At 45.8% G+C, this 13,089-nt stretch overlaps 1 long non-coding RNA gene across 1 annotated transcript; it reads right to left on the bottom strand.

Annotated features, from left to right (window-relative positions):
• Positions 1–9,277: 9,277 nt before the first annotated feature.
• LOC117042917 lies at positions 9,278–11,386 on the bottom strand. The gene is made up of 2 exons (XR_004426114.1): positions 11,328–11,386; positions 9,278–9,518 (listed from the first exon to the last, which is right to left on the bottom strand). It is a non-coding gene; the product is annotated as an uncharacterized LOC117042917 (long non-coding RNA).
• Positions 11,387–13,089: the final 1,703 nt, after the last annotated feature.

Raw genomic sequence — 13,089 nt, 5'->3', positions numbered from 1 at the left:
TCACCATCCCATGAAGCCAGGCTTTAATTTATCTTGCATGGAGTACATATACATTGTCTCCATCCTCAATCTTTCTTAGGAAATGTCTAATGATTTGCTTCTGCACACAAAAAGGCAACAGCAACAAAAGCCAAATGAATGCTAACATTGCCACACACACACACACACACACACACACACACACACACACCCCGCAACAGATTGCATTCAGGCCCTGCTGAATACTTCTGCCTTGGTTTCATCAGTTAGTGTATTAGGTTAAGAAGTGCGTAATCAAGCAATATATTAAGCAAGGAAAGCCTCTTGATGAAATACAAGACCCCCTCCTCCTTAAATAACTAAAATTTGTGTCTTTTTATTTTTTTAAATGCTCAAGTAAGACATTGGGATGGGTTGTGTGTATGACCACATTCCCCAGTGCTGCAGTCTGCATACCAAAAACTCCACAGGTCCCAGAGCCACAAGACACACACAGTCAAATGAAAACAAGTCATAATCTTTCACAAATGTGTTTGCTTTTTTATATAAAATAGCGAGTTATATTTGCCTACACTCACTCTCTTTTCTCTGGAGTACACACACAGAGTTCTTCTATCTCTCACACAAGCTAGGCAGCCTTACAGCAACCTGGCCAAAAAGTTTGTTTGCTTTCTAAGCTCAGTTTAAATTATACCTAAGGGATGGGTTTAACATTTGAATGCTGTAGAGTAACTTGAAATGATCCAACTGTGGCTTGCAATTCTTGTTCCTCTCCTTTTTGCCTCTATTTCAGGTTCGACATCAGTGGAAGGGAAATAAACCCATTTTAACTGTTTATATACAGTATGGTGGATGAGTTAGCTCAAGCTTCACCAGCCTGGAGCCATCCAGATGATTTAGACTACAATCCCCAGCATAGACTCGCTAGGGCTGATGGGAGCTGTAGTCCAAAACATCTGGAGGGCACCAAGTTGACAAAGGCTTGAGATAGTTGATGGTCATCTGACCCACTAGCTTTTATTAATAAAGGTGGTGTACTAATGCATTGCACATCAATAAATCAGTGGCTCAACAAATGCAGCCTAGCTAACTAGCAAAGTGATTGGGAACCAGACACAGGGGCATACGAAGTGGGGGGTGGAGGGGGCGGTCCTCCCCATGTGCCACTCTAGGGGGAGATGACAAGATGGCCTCTGCTTCCCCCCAGCTGTAGAGTGGCTGAGGATGTGCGCAGTCCATATGGGTGCCACTTGCACAACGTCCATATGGGCTACCTCTCACATGGCGACCGTACAGGCTGCTGCGCATGCACACTCCGTATGGGCTGCCCCGCCCCGGGTGCCGGAGAGGGTTCCTCCGCCATCGACCAGACACATCAGCTGTTGTTGAACTACAGCTTCTCTGTCTAGTTGCTGCTCTCTAGTTGTGCTGTATTCTCTGAAGTCTTGTCAGCTGTAGGCCTGGTCATTGTTAGCATTTAGAATTGCTGGTGCTTTTAGTAATTTGGTTAAAGAATGAAAGAAGAATTCCCTGGGTGCCTAGATGCATGTTTGGGGCAAGTTCTCTTTGGTGAGTGAGACCTGGCAGAGATTTAAAATCACAAAACATGCAGCAAAGTAAAACAAGGAAATAAAGGCTGTTAGACCTTTAAAATACCCCTTCTAAGTTTCTTCCAAAAGCTCCCCGCTTTCCCTTGGCATAGAAAGAGACCACATCTTTGGTAAGTTAAAAATGGTTTACTTACAAACTCTTCAAAGGTCGCATTCATGTGCAGCAGCAAGAAAAGACCAGCAGTACAACTTAGTTTCAAAAGGTGGTGAAATGAGTCTAAATTATTTGTATAGAAACACAAAGATGGCTTGCTAAAGCCAACGAAGTCTAAGGCTGGATCTAGACACATAAAAAAAATGTTTCAGGAAAATGCGTTGTAAAGCTCATAATGGGGAATCACATTGCCAAAGGATTGAACTCTACAGCGCCATCTGCTATCACAGTGTTATAATAACGCATTTCAAATTATTTTTTGGAGTAATGTAGTTGAGTCCTAAGATTGGAGCATCCAATATAGATGTCCTTATTGGGTTGAGTTCACATGGTGGAAGAAACAGAATGGTGGAAAGTGGGAGAACAAAGAGTTTGATAGCCCATCCTTCCAAGGTGAGTGGGTGTGACCTAGTTAAGCCTGACAGGACAGCTTACTCTATGGTATTAACCCCTTCATGCATTAGAGTTAAGCTGGCTATATCCCACAAGAACTGTGCATCGAAACAGACCAGTAAGCAGTGGAGTTGTTGTAACATAGGAGTCACATGCATCCCAGAACTGCCCCACTTGATATTCTGGCTGTGGCATTCTGGACCAGCTGGTTTGAATAGATCAAAGCTGCCTTCCTGACCCTGTATCATGTGATGAACTGCCTGAACTTTATTCATGTAATCATCTTAGCTAATACTTCTGTAGCTGCTATTCCAGGGGGGCATTGAAAAATAGCAGTTCTTTTCACATGTAAGCTTAGAGTCTTGTCAGCTTTTGCTGTCGCTTAAAGTGGTTGATAATCTGAACATTAAACCTATATTGGTCACGAAATGTGTCTTAATTTCTGAAGCCTGCTTTCACTTCTACATTAAAAACAGCCACACATCCATACAAATAGTACACCCTAGAGGTTCAAAGGTGATTTAAGTCTTGCCTCAAAACATTCTAAATCTGCAACTCTCTGGGATCTTTGGCTTAGCTTGGCCTGACGTAACAGCTGGGGTGGGACTGGATCAGTCACTCCTGCCTTTCCAGAAAGCTGCCACAGGGTGGTGCTAGAGTAAAGGCAAATGACTGTCACCATTGTGACCCCCCACCCCACCCCCCACTCACACAACACCGCCATGGATGGTCTTGGTATTTCAGTCTTCTCAAGCTCTAGAAACTCATTGCAAAACATGTCGTCATTTAAAACCGTTTTAAACCACGACTAGTCAGGCATGGCAGAAAACAAAGGGATGTGTCCAGAAATGCCTCACCAGGGATACCAAACACTGTTCTTAAAAGCAGAGGCTCCAGTACTTAACTTTAAAAATTCCTTTCCCGTTCCCTGGGCGGATGAGAGATGAGGCAGCTGCCTATAGGAGAGCTTGGAAGGAATGGTTCACAGCATGGCAGCCAACCTGGCAGGGAAGCCTCAGCTGAGGAGGAAGGAAGACTTGACAAGCTTATTGGCAAATGCCCCACTGCTTACAGAGATAAGCATAAAGCAAATGAGAATGAAATTGCCCTGTTCTCTGTTCAGCCTGGCCTCATCCCTTGCAAAGATGATCATCAGATTGATTGCATATTCTCCAGTCATTCCTATTTTCTGGGAAATCAGCTTTGCCTTTTGGGAATGTATTTGTAACATCTCGTTACTCTTGCTTCCTGGAGTTCGGGATTCTTACCTCCTTCACTCCCAGGGTCTCTAAAAAGTAACTCTTTGAATGGGATGGAGGTAGATCTGCCTGATCTCTAATATACATGTACAGTGGTGCCTCGCAAGACGAAATTAATTCGTTCTGCGAGTGCTGTCGTCTAGCGAAAATTTCGTCTTGCGAAGCACGGACGGGGGAAGAGCGGTTTGACGGGGGGGGGATCGCGAAAATTTTTCGTCTTGCGAGTCGCGCCCATAGGGAAATTCGTCTTGCGAGTCACCCTTTCGTTAGCGAATGCCTTTCGTCTTGCGAGTTTTTCGTCTAGCGAGGCATTCGTCTTGCGAGGTACCACTGTATATAAATGCACAGGCATGTACAAGGCAGAAAGGTAAAGGTACTGTATAGGACTCCTGGATGGTTAAGTCCAGTCAAAGGCGACTATGGGGTTGTGGCGCTCATTTCGCTTTCAGGCCAGGGGAGCCGGTGTTTGTCCACAGACAGCTTTCCAGGTCATGTGGCCAGCATGACTAAACTGCTTCTGGCACAACAGGACACTGTGGCAGAAACCAGAGTGCATGGAAACGCCGTTTCCCACCACAGCGGTACCTATTTATCTACTTGCTCTGGTGTGCTTTCGAACTGTTAGGTTGGCAGGAGCTGGGACAGAGCAACAGGAGCTCACCCCATGGTGGGGATTCAAACCACCTACCTTCTGATTGGCAAGCCCAAGAAGCTCAGTGGTTTAGACCACAGCGCCACCTGCATCCCTGTACATTTATATACATTTATAATGAGGGTACTGTGTGTAGATGCTGCCATTTCACATGCTGGTGAGGCACATTTTGAACTGTTGGTAACAGATTGTAGAACATGTGTTTGTGTGTGTTTTCCCTTAGCATATTGTTTAATTAAAAGAACAAATGCCTTCTCGTATTCTTCAACCCAGTAGAAGTTCACACTGTTCCCCTTTCCCTGAACAGGCATAATCTTGCCTCCCCTCCTCCACTCAACAGGCTCTGGGACATTGGTCCAGTTTGTCCTAGTCTGTATTACAGAAGTGTATGAGATTCTTCGCAGCAGCCTTTGTTTTGCCAACAGCTGAAAATGCTATTTACACTTGACTTGAGTCTTCAGCTCTGCTTGAACCTTGGAGTTTTGCTCTTTCGGGGAGAGAGAAATGTGAAATACCTCTTTCATCACAGGTAAATTATCTGTGCTCAGGACCAGCTTTCTTGAAAGACAGAAACAATGTTCTCATCCACAAACATCAACTTTAGGGAAGGACGTGCAGTTCAGTGAGCAAGTCTGCCTACATACTTGCACAATAGGATCTATTCTGTTTAAAAATGGATCGCCTTATGGAGTGGCATACAAAGGTACAATTTACACCAGGGTCACAGTTCCTTGTAATTTGGCTAGAATCTGCAAAAAAAAGTCTCACCAGCCTTTCTGATGCTTAAAATTTGATGGTAGAAAAACGAAGTTCAGTATTTTCATAGAAAGAAATTCATCTAGTACTGAATTGTAAGAGCAGAAGTTTTTGCCTCTAGCCACCAACATTCCCCCCAGGCCTGGCTCCAGATTTCAAGAGACCTTCAGCTCAGTGCTGACTATGGGCCCTTTCAACATCCACCCAATCTGAGTGGGAGTCATCACTGTTTGTGACAGTGGTGGCTGCCGCATGCTTTCTTCACTGCCACTGCTGCTTTGATGGCAGTGGCACTATCCCCTTCCTCCACTTGGCTCCCAAACCCACTTCAGTGGTGGATGAGCAGTGGTGTTTTTGAATGGGAGCTAAGCTCAGTTGCAGTATGTGGCAGCCACCCACCATTCCAGAATCCAATGCCCCAGCCCCATGGATCTATGAAATCAGTACACAATGGAGCCTTGGGCATTTCATTTTGGGTAATTTAAAATGGTGGGTGGCCACCATGGGTGGGAGCTGAGATTGCCCCCCCATTCAACAGCGTCACCACTGCCTGCTACTGAAAAGCATCCTGATTCCCAGCAGAGAGAGTTCTGAATGGTGTGGGGCCAGGCAAGTGAGAAGCCCTTTGAAGCCTTAGCCGTTGCCCAACCTGGCTGACTGTTGGCACCAGGTCTGATTTCCAACATCATACCGATGCACAAATTAATCTTATGTGGTTCTTCAGGATCGGTCTCAAGAAAAGTAAGGGCAGGGGAGACACTGTCCCAGTTATACAGTGGCTAACATACTGCATACTCAGTACAATTTGACAGTTTTTACTGGGAAATATTACAGTGGTTACAGCTATGGGCCAACCACACCTTTTGGGTGGAAATTGCTTGTTAATAGTACAGAATGCCTGGCTGATGGACAGCTGAGTGGTAGGAGATGATCTTCTGGAACTGGAGATCTCTCTCTCTCTCTCTCTCTCTCTCTCTCTCTCTCTCTCGTTTACAAAAATACAGTCGTAACAGATTGAGGATGATGGCATCCCACCTTAAGCTAAGGGAAGGGAATAGGGTGTGTGTGTGAGGGGGGGTCTCTGAAGATCTGATGCATGATGGGTAATGGATTTGCTGCCATGTAGGGCAGCCTGCTGTTTGTTCTGCTTGAATGATTACCGTATAAATCAAACAAATATTACAAAAAAAACCCACACCTCAATCCATTTCCAAAGGAAACCAAACCCAGGTAGGGCTTACTCTGAATCGTCTCATTATTTGGACTGTGCGGGGAGCCTGCAGCCACATAATTACAAATGAGCTTACAGCCAACTCCTACCGAATTTGGGCACTTGGCTTTCTGTGCATTGTTTCAGTAACTTTCATAGGAGAGCAAGCCCACCCAGCCTGCTCTATCAGTTGGCCTGCCACCAGCCAGCTTATACTCTCAACATGCTCCAGCTGTCTTGGCAATTCCATCTAGGGAAAGAAAGTTTAAGCAAACTCTAACCGCATAGTGCACAACTGCACATGGCAACCGCCGAGTGTGTTCAATCGACCAATAGCGGCAAATCCTCAAAAGTGTATGAGACTGGAAAGGACTGTGAAGGATGTCGTATGGGGGCTGTAGTGCAGGGCAGTGGTTGTGATTTTCAGATAATTGCCTCAGAGTGGAAAAGAAGAGGCTTGTTTTCATGGCTGGAGGGCGGGTCGGGGATCCTTTTTCCAGTGTTTAATCACATGCACATGTAGCAGTCTTAATCGCTTCACATGAAAACATTTGTAAATCTATTTGATTCAGTGAAGAGGATTAGACTGAGACTTGATCGGTATGTCAATAGCCAGCTAAATAAATGGAACACTCTGAAGACAGCTGCACACGCCCCATCCACTGAACACACGTTTAAATGCCAATGGCCCCCTTGTTTTCTTTCCACTCTGCCTTTTGCCACCATCCATCCAAGTAGCCTTCCCCAACCAGCTACCCTCCAGACTCCAGTCCCTACAGGTCTTGATCTTTGGCCATACTGGCTTTGGCTGATGCGAATTGAAGAGCATCCATAGGGCAACAGCTTGGGAAAGGCCAAACAACTCCTGTCTCTGAGATAGTAATTGATTCACATGAGATGTTACAGTCCAAATTAGAAGACCGTGCCTGTGTTTGTGAATGTTTGTGCATGGATAGGTGTGCCTGAGTTCCCCCAATGTGGAGGTATAACATGTGAACCTATGCCCTGCCCTTTCACCATGGGAATGCAGTTTATGAAGCTGCAGAGCCAGCGCAGCATAACCTCCGCCCCATGTTCAATATACAAGTTCCCATGCACTAAATCCAGTTACATTTCACCACCCTCCTGTGTCCGCTGGAACAAAGCTCTTGCTGTTTAGAGAATGGCCATATGGGGGCATGAAGATCGCAAGCTTTCCTGCTGCCCCTCCCTTCAACTTCCTGGCCTCCCCCCCCCTCCGTTCCTCCTCCTCCTCCTCCCTGCCCCCCAACCAGTAAATAGCCTTCTCATTGTGTCATAGGCACTCTCTGCACAAGTCCATATTTGCACAATGCTAGCAACTCACAGGCCACTGCAGCCTAAAGGGCTTATTTTAAGCTCGTTGGAAAAGAACATTGTTTGGTGGGAATTAAACTCTCGGTTCTCAAAAAAGGGCAAAATGAAAAGGGACTAATTCTACTGACTCCTTGGGTTGCATAAACATGGAGACGAGTCCCATCTGGAGAGAGGGCAGGGGAGAATTTCTTGCTGGCACCCAGCAGAGGTCAATGTCCTCTCTTGGACATTCATCAGGAGTGTCAGTAGGACAGGAAAGGAGGCCAGTTCCCAATCCCTGGATGGCTTCTCCCATGTGATTTCCAGTGGGATTTAGAATTTCTGTGCCTCTTTAATGCATAAAATAATGAATGCTGACAGAACTGTAAGCATTCTTTCATTGTAGCATGGAACCTGCACATTTGTTCTTTCCCTGTGCAAGCAGCCCAGCAACTAGTGTCTGGGTGAATAGCAAGCAAGACTTGTGAGTTCCACCAGCCCTCTTGCTCTGTGGCTGGAGCCAGATAACATTTGTCATAGAAGTACTATGTCATCATCAGACACAGCACTCATCCGAGAAGTGAACATGATGTCTTGGGTGGTGGGCAGCGGAGAAAGGTTTTTCTGCCTCTCTCATAATACTAGAACTTGGGGACATCCAATGAAGCTGAATGTTGGAAGATTTGGGAGAGACAAAATAAAGTACTTCTTCACCCAGCATGGAGTTAAACTATGGAACTGACTCCTAAAAGTTGTAGTGATGGTGGCCCCCAGCTTGGATGTTCTTAAGAGAGGATGGCGACTAGCCAGGATGTCTATGCTCTACCTCCAATGATGGAGGCAGGATGCCTCCAAATACCAGTTGCTGGGAACTTGAGAGAGTGTTGTTCTGCTTGTGGACGTCCCATAGGCATCTTGTTGGCCACTGTGAAAACAGGATGCTGAACTGGAGGAACTTTTGCCTGTTCTAGCAGGACTCTTCTTATGTTTATACCAGTGGCATAGTGGCATAGTTTATACCAGTGGCATAGTATGGTGGTAGGGACATAGGGGTGGTTGCCGCGGGTGCCTGTTCTAGCAGGACTCTTCTTATGTTTATACCAGTGGCATAGTATGGTGGTAGGGACATAGGGGTGGTTGCCGCGGGTGCAAAATTGTTAGGGGCACAAAATTTCAACACCCATTGTTGCCTCGATTCAGCTGTGCACTTCCATTGCTGGGCTCTGTTGAAAACAGCTTCCCCACCCCATGAGAGCCAGGAAGTGACTTCTTCAGGCAATGGAATGACTATACTTTTCTTATTTCTGCAGCTGCAATCTCCTGGGTGATGCAGATGCCATTAGGCAGTTGAATGTGCATGCGTACTCCATCCATTTCTCTCCCTCCCACACAACTCTAGGCACTGGCAACCCACGCTATGCCAATGGTCTTTGCAGAATTTCCACATTTCTCAATACTTCTCACTGTCTTCACTACTATTGCAGGACTCCTTGTCCTGTGAAGTACAGACACACACTCACACCCCCCCCCCAAAGGTGCTTTGCTGATTGGTAAAAACGTTTTTATTCTGACAGATTTTGCCAGCTAAGCATGGGCTGTATTTAAGGCCATGTTTTATCTGTGGCCTCTGCCTTTGTTGTATTTTTAATGCTGCATTTCTGATGCAGTTTTATGGTGTAATGGGTTTTTAGGACACAGAGGATTTTAAATTGCTGTCAGCTGCCTTGAGTAGCACATGGTGATTGATATACAACAATAAATAAGCCTGGCATGCTAACCACTGAACCAAAAGGCTGTGGACACCACCAAGGGGTGTGTTGGAGCCTTATGAGGCAATCTCAGTCTCTCTGCTCTGCTGTGCACCCCCAGCTGTCCTTGGTCTTCTTGACATGACCCATTCCTCCTCACACCTGGCAATGCATTAAGAACACACAAATCTGCGTATGAAGCTCTTGGAAGAAATATGATGTTCCTTGTCAATAAACAATGTATTAGTGAAGTGGGGATTGGGGGAGAGAAATGGTGAATCCAGGCGTCGTGTATATCCTGCTGCTGCGGCCTGAGCACATTTATCACTGCTGTTTACATCACCTATCCCCTTACATGTTCCAGATGCACAGGTTTCTTGCTAACAGCCATTTTGTTCTTCCTTTCTGTGTGTCTTTGTTTCTAGTTCCTTGATCCCAAGCACCTGGTGGGAAATTAGCCAGTGTGAATGATTGCACACAGAAACTTCCGTCCTGCTTCCTGCATCTCCTGGCCTCCTGTCCCCAACCACACCCCATGTTACTCACAGCTGCCAAGGAAAATTGTGATACAATGCTTGCTTGTAGGAAGCATAAGATGTGCATAAGCGAGCACCAATAATGGGGGCGCCTTGCACACAACCCATGTCTAAATTCGTAATATGCTGCCTCGTACCATCTACGCCTGTATTGTTTACTGGGTAGCCAACACAATGTCCTCCAGGTTTTCATGGGCTCCAGTTTCCATTAGCCCCAGCTTTCATAGCCAATGGTTAGGGATGCTGGGAGTTGTAGTCCAGCAACATCTGGAGGGCACCGCATTGGGTACCTCTGGTCTACTCTGTGTCGGGCAGCAGCTCTCCAGAGGTTCAGGCAGGGATCATTCAATGCCCTATCAAGTCATGCTTTTTGGAATCAGTTTCAGTTTTTGCAATTTTTGCAGATGATGCATGCATCCAATGATTTCTCCGCTTGACCCTTGCCCTTCATGACTGATGAAAACTAGCTGGGTTGGGGGCATGCCTGGGTGGATTCAAGGTGTGGTTAATGCATCTTTCCATGAGGTGGTGGTGCCGGCTGCCTTGAAGAAGATGATAGTGGGGAAACCCTCCCTGGATCCAATAGTATATAACAGCTGCTACTCCTTTGCAGATATTCCCTTTTGGGGCAAAGGTACTGCAGAGTGTCATGGCCATGCAGCTGCAGCATTCCCGGGGGACACTGGGCTAAATTCAACCATCTCACCTAACCCTTCCAGAGCATCCTTTCCATGCCAGTGGTCCCTGTGTGGTTTAACATTTGTTTCCAAAGGAAGATAGGCACCACCTACATCACTCAGCAATAAAATACAATTAAAAGGGATATGTGTGACATCCTGAAATCCAGCTGCCACAGGAATCAGAGTTGACTAGAACTTGATGTTCAGACAGCTGGAAGATTTCAAAATTCTTTGCCAATCTCCATGATGTTCCTGAAACAAATTAGGCTGGCAAGCAATATTGTGAAACCTGGTCCATAGGTATTTGTTTTGTGTGCACATAGGGAAATGGTCCAGACTATGTCTCCCTTCTCCTTTTGAAGTTGCAGTTTGATTTGTTCAGAAATAATGGCTTGGAAGCCTGTGAATTATCACTGTCGCTGCAGAAATACAGGATGGGGGTTGGACTTCCTTTGATGATCTTTATCAAAGATCAAATAGACGAGGACACAAGCAAGCATGCACAGCTGTAGACTTGTCTACAAAAGTGTTGCTCAAGTGCAGTTCAGGGGGCAGCGTAATTTTGTGACAGTAAAGACTGGACAGACAAGCTAACGTGCAATTTGAGGGAAGGCAAATTGGATCAGATGGATGGACAAGTTATTGAGAAGCATGACAGTCAAGCTAGTTCTGCCCTTTGCAGATCTGTGCACAGTAGTGCTGTGCTTGAGAGTGCTGTGATGTGCATCAGACACATGGGTCCTAGAGTGTGCCAAATACTAGCCATGGCTGTGCTTAAGGTCTGGAGCACTCAGCTGCAATGTTGGTCTGGCTTTGTCATACATTTACCATCCTTCTCATTTAGATACTACCCATTTGTCACACCAACAGTTTCCTCTCCTTAAGTCAGGGATGGGAAACTTCAGGCCAAATCAACAGGACTTGGCAGATTGCACTAACTTCATATAGTCATTTGATCAGAGGTTTAAGCAAGAAAGACAATATCATGGAAACATGGTTCCCATTTATCATGATGGCTCAACCAGACTTGACCCACCTCAGAGCCTTTCTTTTGGACTGTCTGCCATGTCCCAGGCACACCACCAGTGATGCCATCTCACCTTCCAAGGACTTGGCAATCCCCATGTCTTTGTTCAAAAGAAATGAGTAAAACAGGAAAGTTATGAAGACACGTTTTTGTTGTTGTTGTTGTTGCCGTCGTTGTCGTTGTCTGTTTTTATTTAAATCTGTATACCACCCTTTATCCAAAGACCCAGGGTGGTTCACAACAGAAAAATACCATCCTTTTCTCATGGGACACCTTTGGCTGGATGGGTCAACTCACAAGTTACACATGTTTCTTGTAGGCCTTGTGGGCATTTCAAGCTTTGCTTTCAAACTAGTCTAAACAAAGCCCCCAGATCCTTCCCTAATTGGTCCTGTCTGCCCAGTGGAGCTTGGCCACACCCTGAGCAAGGCCAGCCAAGACTCCGACTGCAGAAAGATTTTACGGCTCCCAAAACCCTAACATTTACTTCTATGCCTGTACCTGGCACTCACTTCAAACCATTAAGTTGTCACCCAGGGATTTCTGAGATGGATTGTTAAGCTCCCCTCTTAGTCATCTTCAGCCAAAACAAATCACACTGTCTCTTGAGGAACAGGTTGCAGCTAATGGACCTAGACACACTCTGCACCCAACTTGCCCAGCCATTTCAAAGAACTAGAGGGCAATGTTTGACAACTGCCCTATTAGGCAAACCCCTCAAGGAATCTTCCTCCGGAGCAGTCCTATTGACTGGCGGTCTCAACACTAGTGCAAGAAGCTCTTTCTGTGCATGACTGTGACTATGCATATGAGGAGGATCATATTGGCTCAAAAGCAGCAATGCCTTTCAGAGAAGGATAAACTGAGTATTCTCATTACTAAGGTGAGCCTTGCTATCCTGTCCAGCAGTTGGGCTGGCAAGCTTGTTTTCTCCTACTACAGAGGGTAGGAAAAAAACCAATGAATTCAAAAAACAAAAAAGGAGATTCCGACGAAACATCTGGAGGAACTTTCTGACAGTAAGAGCTGTTTGATAGTGGAACAGACTTCCTCAGAAGCTGGTGGACTCTTTTTCATTTGAGGTTTTTATGCAGAGGTCAGACAGCCGTCTGTCATGGATGCTTTAGTTGAGATTCCCGCATTGCAGAGGGTTGGACTAGATGACCCTGGAGGTCCCTTGCAACTCTACAGTTCTATGATTCTATGGTACTTAAGGCTTGTAGTCAATAACAGTGGTGTGAAAGACCTATAGGAAATTGACACGGGCAAACCTCACCCACCACCCATGTTTGTGCTGCAATAAAGAGATGACCAAACAGGAATACTTTTTAAGCCGACTTAAAACTCTAGTTGTGTGTGTGCGTGTGCAGATTCAATTTAGCATAAAACTCAGCCACAGCCATGTTCTGAATGTGACCTTGCAAGGGTGTGTTGACCTTGCTGCACTCATTAATCATGCCACTCGCCACTCATTTAATCTTGGCAGCTCATGCAAGTATTATTATTATTGCTATTATTTTAAAAGGGAAGCCAGATTCTTGTTTCAGCTGCTTCAGGTAATATATGGGCCAAGAAACTCCAGCTTATCGCTAAACAATCCACCCTCAGCTGGTGTTACGTGGCTGGTTCAGGCGCTGCAAGTGTAATGTGTTTGTACAATGACTCGGAGTTACAAGAGGGAGGCTTTCCTTATCAGGGCCAGCGGTTTCTGTCTGGGTTCACAGGACCAATGTGCGTGCACAGACACAGACGTATCCTGTGCTTGGTTCTC

The sequence above is a fragment of the Lacerta agilis genome, chromosome 2, assembly GCF_009819535.1.
Source record: "Lacerta agilis isolate rLacAgi1 chromosome 2, rLacAgi1.pri, whole genome shotgun sequence".
NCBI lineage: Eukaryota > Metazoa > Chordata > Lepidosauria > Squamata > Lacertidae > Lacerta > Lacerta agilis.
This window is presented reverse-complemented; position numbering and strand designations above follow the sequence as displayed.